We start from the raw sequence: 10,194 nt of genomic DNA, 5'->3' as shown, positions 1-10,194 counted from the left end.
TATTTCAGCTCTGTAGGTCCATACAATGCAAGTGAATGGGTACCAAAATTGTGAAGCTCCACAACGCACATAAAGGCAGCATAAAAGTAATACATACGATTCCAGTGGTTAAATCCATATCTTCAGAAGTGATATAATGGGTGTGGGTGAGAAACAGATCAATACTTAAGTCCTTTTTTACTATAAATTCTCCTCTCTGCCCAGTAGATGGTGATATGCACTAACAATACGAATCGGCAAAAACAAAAGAAAAATGTGAAAGTGGAGATTGATTGTAAAAAAAATGACTTAAATATTGATCTGTTTCTCACCCACACTTATATCACTTCTGAAGATACAGATTTAACCACTGGAGTCATATGAATTACCTTTATGCTGCATTTATGTGTTTTTTGTAGCTTCACAATTTTGGTACCCATTCACTTGCATTGTATGGACCTACAGAGCTGAAATATTCTTCTAAAAATGTTGGTGTTCTGCAGAAGATAGAAAATCATACACATCTGGTATGACTTAAGGGTGAGTAAATAATGAGAGAATTTTCATTTTTGGGTAAACTATTCTTGTAAGACAAGAGCTCTGGGGTGCTTGTTTGTCCTCTATTCTTGGTCCTTTCCTATCCATAGTCAACTTCTCAGTGATACCAGGGCTGGAGGAGTCATTTTATTTGGAATCAGAAGTCTCAAACGATGTCTGTTTATTGGTGTAATACATTTCTGTAGTAGCAATAATGATTCTAAATGCTTGTAGGAAGTCATACAACATTGGTTTTTAAGTTTGAACCTACTACTTGTAACACCATAAAAGGGGAAATGTCTTATCTGAGACATTTTCAAAGAGCTGATCCCCTTGCATTTCAGAAAATAGATACTATTAGCTACAGTTGAAGTCAGAAGTTTACATATACCTTAACCAAAGACATTTAAACTCAGTTTTTTGCAATTCCTGGCATTTAATCATAGAAAACATTCCCTGTCTAGGTCATTTAGGATAACTATATTTTAAGAATGTGAAATTTCAGAATAATAGTAGAGAGAATTATTTATTTCAGCTTTTATTTCTTTCATCACATTCCCAGTGGGTCAGACGTTTACATACACTTTGTTAGTATTTGGTAGCATTGACTATAAATTGTTTAACTTGGGTCAAACATTTTGGGTAGCCTTCCACAAGCTTCTCACAATAAGTTGCTGGAATTTTGGCCCATTCCTCCAGACAGAACTGGTGTAACTGAGTCAGGTTTGTAGGCCTCCTTACTCGCACACGCTTTCAGTTCTGCCCACAAATTGTCTATCGGACTGATGTCAGGGCTTTGTGATGGCCACTCCAGTATCTTGACTTTGTTGTCCTTAAGCCATTTTGCCACAACTTTGGAGGTATGCTTGGGGTCATTGTCCATTTGGAAGACCCATTTGCGACCAAGCTTTAACTTAATAGCTGAGCTGTTGATATGTTGCTTCAATATATCCACAAAATGTCCTTTCTCATGATGCCATCTATTTTGTGAAGTGCACCAGTACCTCCTGCAGCAAAGCACCCCCACAACATGATGCTGCCACCCCCATGCTTCACGGTTGTGATGGTGTTCTTTGGCTTGCAAGCCTCACCCTTTATCCTCCAGACATAACTATGGTGATTATGGCCAATTATGTTTCATCAGACCAGAGGAAATTTCTCAAAGTAAGATCTATTTCTCCATGCGCACTTGCAAACTGTAGTCTGTTTTTTTTATGCCGGTTTTAGAGCAGTGGCTTCTCCCTTACTGAACAGCCTTTCAGGTTATGTCAATATAGTCAAGTCAAGCTTTATTTATAGAGCACATTTAAAAACAACAGATCTTTACAGATCAAACAAATAAATAAATAATGACAGTGATATAAAAACAGATTGATTTAAAGTTAAATATAAAACATAATAAAATAAATAAAAACCTTTAAATACAGCATCATGTATTTATCCATTTTAAACCATTCAATGATCTATTTAAAAGCTACAGAATAAAAATATGTTTTTAAAGATTTAAAAAATGACTAGTGATATAGGACTCGTTTTACTGTGGATATAGATACTTGTTTCCGCCTGCATCTTCACAAGGTCCTTTGCTGTTGTTCTGGGATTGATTTGCACTTTGCACCAAACTACGTTCATCTCTAGGAGACAGAATGTGTCTCCTTCCTGAGTGGTATGATGGCTGCGTGGTCCCATGGTGTTTATACTTGCGTACTATTGTTTGTACAGATGAACGTGGTATTCTCAGGTGTTTGGAAACTGCTCCCAAGGATGAACCAGACTTGTGGAGGTCTGCATTTTGGCTGATTTCTTTTGATTTTCCCATGTTGTCAAGCAAAGAGGCACTGAGTTTGAAGGTAAGCCTTAAAATACATCCACAGGCACACCTCCAATTAGCCTATCAGAAGCTAATTGCCTAAAGGCTTGACATCATTTCTAGAATTTTCCAAGCTGCTTAAAGGCACAGTTAACTTAGTGTATGTAAACTTCTGACCTACTGGAATTGTGATAGTCAATTAAAAGTGAAACAGTCTGTAAACAATTGTTGAAAAAAATTACTTGTCATGCACAAAGTAGATGCCCTATACGACTTGTCAAAAACTATAGTTTGCTAATATGAAATCTGTGGAGTGGTTAATAAATGAGTTTTAATGACTTCAGCCTAATTGTATGTAAACTTCTGACTTCGACTGTAGATGTACTGGTGTACTAGGTGTTTTTAATATTTTTTTTTTTTTTAATAAGTGCAATTTATAATTTCTCTTACCATGTCAATACGTCAGACACACATTGTGGTCAATGTCAGTAGGTCTCCAGTAGTGTTAATGAGAAAATTATCTATCATGTGGATTCCTGAAGTGGCATAGATCCAAACCCATATCAGAGCAACCACACAGTGGCCTTTTGAAGTCTGTTCGAAGCATGACTCTTCTGACTTAATACAGGTGTGGATTTTAGTGCTCTTCACCTGTTTGGAAACCTTTCCGTTCAGGGCACAATGAGAAAAAGGTTTTGAAAGGATCTATGGGCCCTGCTGTCACTGTTTACACAGATGTCAGAAGAAGCTCTTGGCAGGAAGTTGCTGCTTCACTTCTGTTTTGTTTCCTTTTTCTCCCTCTTTCTGAGCAGTTGGTAAGAGGTCTTCATCTTTGCATCGAGTAGCAATGGTTTGTGCCTCATCCTAGACTTTTGATGATTTTATGTTATTAAATATGTCTTCACTTGTTGATTATATGGAGCATTTGGACCAGAGTATATATATGTGTGTGTGTGTGTATGTGTGTATTTTGTATATAGTTGCATCTTTAGAGTTCAATCTGAGCACAAGGTTGGGTTTGATTAATTTAATTATCTGCAATTATATGCTGATATCCAAAGAATAATCGTGTATAATATTTCATTTATAATTTCTTTTATATTGACTGTACAATAATCTGGCTGTAAAGGACAAAATACAAAGTGAACTGATGTACACATTTGTCTGGCTCAATTTGGTTCATTAAAATATGCTAATGCACAACATTTTATCAACATAAGTGCAACCAGTTTAAACTTGCAAAATGGAAGTTTACTTGATCCATTAACTACATGAGTAATTTTCTTAGGCCTTAACTGGATGTACAGAAATCAGGATTCAGACTGACACAGACACATTGGATTAAAAAAAAAAAATGTCTGTACAACATATCCCTTCCATGTAGTTCATTTTATTAGTACTGTACTAAATTAAATGAAAATATGGTTATTTATTCTAAAAAAATAAATAAATCCATAGCAGGTGCTTGTTAAAACAAAAAAGAAAATGTGTAATAGGTATGATAGGCATAATTTTAAGTTCATACAACAAGACATAACTAATCTCTTAAAATGTGTTCCTGTTTAAGTCTTCAAAGGTTTTTATTTTGAGTAAAAAAAAAATTAAAAAAAATAATATCTGTAATTTTTAGTATTATTAATATGCAGAAATTTGTGCCACTTTTTGTAATTTCAAGATGGTTCTTGAGTAATGTATAAAAAAAGTAGTGCAATTAACCAATGTTGTTTCTGCTCATTAGGCCTTTATTCTCTAGAAGGTACAGTTGAAAATAAAACAGCTTAAAAACAAAGTTTGAAAACAACCAAAAGTCTCGAAACAAAACCTAAAAAAGTAACAAAGCATATCTGTTTTATACTACATGTTAATTACAGAACAGTCTACTGTCCAAAAAAGGCACTAAATTCTGTAATAAGAGATACATGATTAGACTATTTTAAGTTAATACAACAGTGATATATTTTTTTATACTCATAGAATATATTTATATATATTTCATATATTCACATATTGAACATGGACAGATTTAAAAACACAGTCAAACTGTTCCCTCATTCTTTCAAGGCCGACATCTGATCCTTTCAACACTACTTTAAGAAAGAATTCTTAATTTACAGGGCAATAATACATTATTTTGTAACTTAATACTTTTTCTAAGAAAAAGTTTAACGAGGGGACGAGATTGGACTGTCTGTATTCTATAATAAAATATACAGACTACAAGATTGCAGTGCAGGGGCATAAATTGGAGTGATGATACCCCCCACACATACATTTTGTTTGGCAAAACCAGTTGGCAAAGGAAAAAAGCACTATTTTAGTTTTCAGAGACAAATCTACAGTTTTTAGTTATACTGTTCATTCAGAAAATATTCAGACCCCTTCATTTTTTTCACATTTTGTTATGTTGCAGCCTTATGCTATAATGCTTTAAAAAAAAATTCACATCAATCTACACTCCATACCCCATAATGACAAAGCAAAAAAACTTATTTTTGATAACTTTGCAAATTTATTAAAAAGAAAAAACTGAAATATCACATTGACATAAGTATTCAGACCCTTAACTTAGTACTTGAAGCACCTTTGGCAGAGATTATAGCCTCAAGTCTTTTTGGGTATGATGCGACAAGCTTTGCACATCTGGATTTGGGGATTTTCTGCCATTCTTCTCTGCAGATCCTCAGGTTGGATGGAGACCGTCAGTGGACAGCCATTTTCAGGTCTCTCCAGAGATGTTTGATTGGGTTCAAGTCCGGGCTCAGACTCAAGGACATTCAGAGTTGTCCCTAAGCCACTTTTTTCTCCCGTTTTCTCCCCAATTTGGAATGCCCAATTCCCAATGCACTCTAAGTCCTCGTGGTGGCGTACTGACTCACATCAATCCGGGTGGTGGAGGACAAATCTCAGTTGCCTGACTGAGTGAGACCGTCAATCCACGCATCTTATCACGTGGCTTGTTGAGCGTGTTATCGTGGAGACGTAGCACATGTGGAGGCTTCACACTATTCTCCGCGGCATCCATGCACAACTCGCCACGCGCCCCACCAAGAGCGAGAACCACATTATAGCGACCACGAGGAGGTTACCCCATGTGATTCTACCCTCCCTAGCAACCAAGCCAATTTGGTTGCTTAGGAGACCTGGCTGGAGTCACTCAGCACGCCCTGGATTCGAACTCGCGACTCCAGGTGTGGTAGTCAGCATTTTTACTCGCTGAGCTACCCAGGCCCCCCTCCTAAGCCACTCTTGCGTTGTCTTTGCTGTGTTCTTAGGGTCATTGTCCTGTTGGACAGTAAACCTTTAGTCCAGTCTGAGGTCCTGAGCGCTCTGGACCAGGTTTTCATCAAGGATATCTCTGTATTTTGCTGCGTTCAGCTTTTCTTCAACTCTGACCAGTTCCCTAGTCACTGCCGCTGAAAAACACCCCCACAGAATGATGCTACCACCACCATACTTCATCGTTGGGATGATATTGCGCAGGTGATGAGCGGTGCCTGGTTTCTTTTCAGACATGACACTTGGAATTGAGGCCAAACAGTTCAATCTTTGTTTCATAAGACCAGAGAATCTTGTTTTGGTGCTTTTTTGCAAATTCCAAGCATGCTTTCATGTGTCTTGCACTGAGGAGAGGCTTCTGTCTGGCCACTCAGATCGGTGGAGTGTTGCAGTGATGTTTGTCCTTCTGCAAGTTTCTACCATCTCCACAAATGATCTCTGGAGCTCAGCTAGAGTGACCATCAAGGGACATCTTGGTCACCTCTCTTACCAAGGGCCTTCTCCCCCAATTGCTCAGTTTGGCCGGGCAGCCAGCTCTAAGAAGTGTCCTAGTTGTTCCAAACTTCTTCCATTTAAGAATTATGGAGGCCACTGTGCTCTTGGGAACCGTCGATGCAGCCAAACATTTTTTGTAGCCTTCCCCAGACCTGTGCCTCGACACAATCCTGTCTCTGAGCTTTGCAGGCAGTTCCATTGACCTCATGGCTTGGTTTTTGCTCTGAAATGCATTTTTAGCTGTGAGACCTTATATAGACAGGTGTGTGCCTTTCCAAATTATGTCCAACCAATTGAATTTGCCACAGGTGGACAAACATCTCAAAGATGATCCAGAGAAATGGGATGCACCTGAGCTAAATTTCAAGTGTCATTGCAAAGGGTCTGAATACTTATGCCAATGTGATATTTCAGTTTTTTCTTTTTAAAATCTGGTTTTTGCTTTGTCTTTATGGGGTACGGAGTGTAGAGCTTTTTTTTGTAAAGCATTTTAGCATAAGGCTGTAACACAGGGGTTCTCAACAGGGGCGGAACCGCCCACCAGGGGGTGCTGAGAGCAAATTAGAAGGGAGGGGGATGTTAGGTCAAAAATAGGGGGCATTTATCAGTCATATATCAAATTGATCGTCAAGTTCGTCTTTGCATAAAAATGTTTATCTAACAAAATGTGAATTTTTTTTTTTTTTATATATATAGGGGTCTGAATATTTTCTGAATGCACTGTATCTATGATTGGCAGTTTGCAATACTGTTTATTGTTTTGCTATTATTGTTTATAATAGGTGTCTTTCCACACAACCTCTAAATCTAAAATCTAATCTAATGCCTTATGATTTAATTTGGATGAGACCAACAGAAACATTGACACTTACTGTCTTTACACAAGATTAAGTTGTTCTTAATTGCAGAAATTGCAATGGAACATTTCTTCATTCCCTACAGTTATGCAGTCAGTCTTTTCAGTATTTTTTATGTGATATATAGGATTTCTTTTGCTCAGAAAGGGTATTTGTTTCAATTAAGAACACAAAAGACAAAAAGAGGAAATACTGCAAGGCATGGCTGGAAAAAATGATATTAAGTTCTCATTTGATGGGTTTATCTGCTGGGCAGAATTTTTCTAAGGCAAGAAATTTCAAGATTACATTTCTGTATTAAGATACATATTTTACCAAGTAGACCTCTGGTGTGTTAACGTTCAGCTTATGTAGATTTTTGGAATAAAGCACTTAACCACATAGTCAGCAATAATTACATTTCACAGAAATCATGCGTTGCCAGATTATACACATTCTGCAACTTCTCGTTAACGTGTGTCGAAATATAGATTATAGGCGACAGCCTAATCAACACGAGTATATATTAAAAATTCACTGTGACAATGTTTTCATTATGACCTTGTTTGTTAATTGCAATCTCATTAACAGAGAAGTTTAGTCAAGAAAGATATTATTCTGAGTTTTTTGAAGACATTTCAAGATAACTTTTTTGAAGCAGCATATACTTTTCACAGATTAGCTTGTCAGTCATCCGATAGCTATTTTAATAACAACAAAAGTATAAAAAGCTTATTTGTGACTGCAATGATGTGCATTTCACATGGACAAGCTTCCTAAAAGGAAGAGGAAAGACACTAAAAGGTGGGAGAGGGTATGTATTTAGTATCTCCTTCCCTTTTAAATCCTGAAGCACAAATAAAAATAACCTGAACTAGTCCATCTCTCTTGTCTTTCTTCAAAACAGTACCATATAAAAGAAAGGAAACAAAAAAACATATGTTGGGGTAAAGAACCCAAAGCACCATAACCCTCCTCCCTAAAGTGACATTTTAAAAATGAAGAAGTTATTTAACACAATTATTTATTAAGTACGCAAAATAAGAAATTACATGGGATATTTATTATAGTGGTTAAATCCACTTTAGGTTTGAAAAATGGCCATTAATCTCTCTGAACAGGACTTTTTGACTAGCATCACTTTCCAGAACAACCCCTGTATTTGGACACGGGCAAACACCAACAGGTTTTTGTACTGGAAACTCTGACCCTGATTGTCAAGTGTTTTCCCATTCACTGAGATGAAGAATTTGCCAATGCTACTATAATTTCCAGCCCTGTGCTGCTGAATACATTTGCACAATAACTGGCTTAATAGAATATTATGAGGTTATATATGTTCAAATAGACTGCCGTTTGTCAGATTGCTTTTAGAAAGAACTGCAGGAGAACCAAACTGATTTTCTAGTCTGCTAATGCTGAAATATAAATGGCACAATCTTCACAAGTAGGAAAAATTTCCAGCGAGCTTTTCACTCCTCCCTGCAGAGATGCACAGTTGTGTTGCGGCAAGAACAAGATATATATTTACTGCTGCCAGTAATTAAAAGTGTGATTCGTAATTGCTGAAGCCAGCAGGCCAGTTTTGATACCGCAAAAACCAGGTCCAAAACTAACTCTTTCCCTTACAAAAAAAATAAAAAGTAGAGTCTTGGCAAAGCACTGTGGCAAATATGCCCATTGCCAATCATTATTTTCACATGCAAATGAGCTTTGCGCCAAACTCTTCCGTTGTTGTCACAGGTTTGCCACAGAAGTGTTTGGGAAATTGTCCATTGTTGCCAAAGGTTTGCTGCAAATCTATGGCAATAATTTGTGGCTATAATAACTGTTTTGTTTAATTAACCGCTTATTTGTACATATATATATTACCCTTTTTTTTTTTTTTTTAAGATTTATGCATTTTAATTTCATAACAAATTTCCATCCAATTGAATTGTGTAATTTTCTTTTTCTCCCCTTTTTCACCCCAATTTGGAATGCCCAATTCCCAATGCGCTCTAATTCCTCATGGTGGAGTAATGACTTGCTTCAATCCGGGTGGCGGAGATCGAATCTCAGTTGCCTCCGTGTCTGAGATTGTCAATCCGTGCATCTTATCATGTGGCTTGTTGAGCGCGTTACCGCGGAGACATAGCACGTGTGGAGACTTCACGCTATTCTCCACGGCATCCACGCACAACTCACCCTGTGCCCCACCGAGAGTGAACCACATTATAGCGACCACGAGGAGGTTAGCCCATGTAACTCTACCCTCCCTAGCAACCGGGCCAATTTTGTTGCTTAGGAGACCTGGCTGGAGTCACTCAGCACACCCTGGATTCAAACTCAGGTCTCCAGAAGTGGTAGTCAGCATCTTTACTCGCTGAGCTACCCAGGCCCCCGAACCGTGTAATTTTTAACAAACTTTCTAAAACTTAAAATATCTTTTTTTTTTTTTTTTTTTATGTTATTAAAGATTGAAATGCTTAAATCTTAAAAATATCTATTTGAGTATATGTACTACCGGTCATGAAACTATATTTAGATTTACTTTATTAAAAAAAAAAAAAAAATCTTGCAAATGTGACAAAAAGCACAGATTTATTTTTTTTTTAATGCAGAATCTATTACGAGAAGAGCCAGTCTCCATGTCAAAAACATGAATACACCGGGGTTCCCATACTTTTTGACCGATATATTTCCCTGACCTTTCCAGCTGTTTGTTACGGAGCCCCTTAGAGGAGAGCACAGGAATTTCTTCTGAAATAGTTTTGCGTTCCTTGCAATAAATTTACCATAGTTTTACTATTGTAACCAAATTTTAACCTTGATATTCATAGTAATACCCACATGCCATCCCAGATGTGTAAGACTTTCTTGTTTCAGTAGAACACAAATTAAGATTTTTAGAAGAATATTTCAACTCTTTTGGTCCATTCAATGCAAGTGAATGGTGATCAGACCTTTGTGGCTCCAAATATGACATAAAGGGAACATAAAAGTAACCCCAAGTGTGGGTGAGAAACAAATCAAAATGTATGTCCATTTTTTCCTCTAAATCTCCACTTTCATTTTCAGATGTGAAAGTGAAACTAAACAGGCAGCTCATGTGGCTTTCAGATGTAAAAGTGAAAGTGGACATTTTGAGTTAAAAAAAAAAGGACTTAAGTTTTGATCTGTTTCTCACCCACATCTATCATATCGCTTCTGAAGATACAGATTTAACCACTGGAGTCATATGGATTACTTTTATGTTTCCTTTATGTGATTTTTGTAGTT

Source organism: Myxocyprinus asiaticus, chromosome 17, assembly GCF_019703515.2.
Source record: "Myxocyprinus asiaticus isolate MX2 ecotype Aquarium Trade chromosome 17, UBuf_Myxa_2, whole genome shotgun sequence".
NCBI lineage: Eukaryota > Metazoa > Chordata > Actinopteri > Cypriniformes > Catostomidae > Myxocyprinus > Myxocyprinus asiaticus.
The sequence above is the reverse complement of the archived record's forward strand: the minus strand, read 5'-3'. Positions refer to the sequence as shown.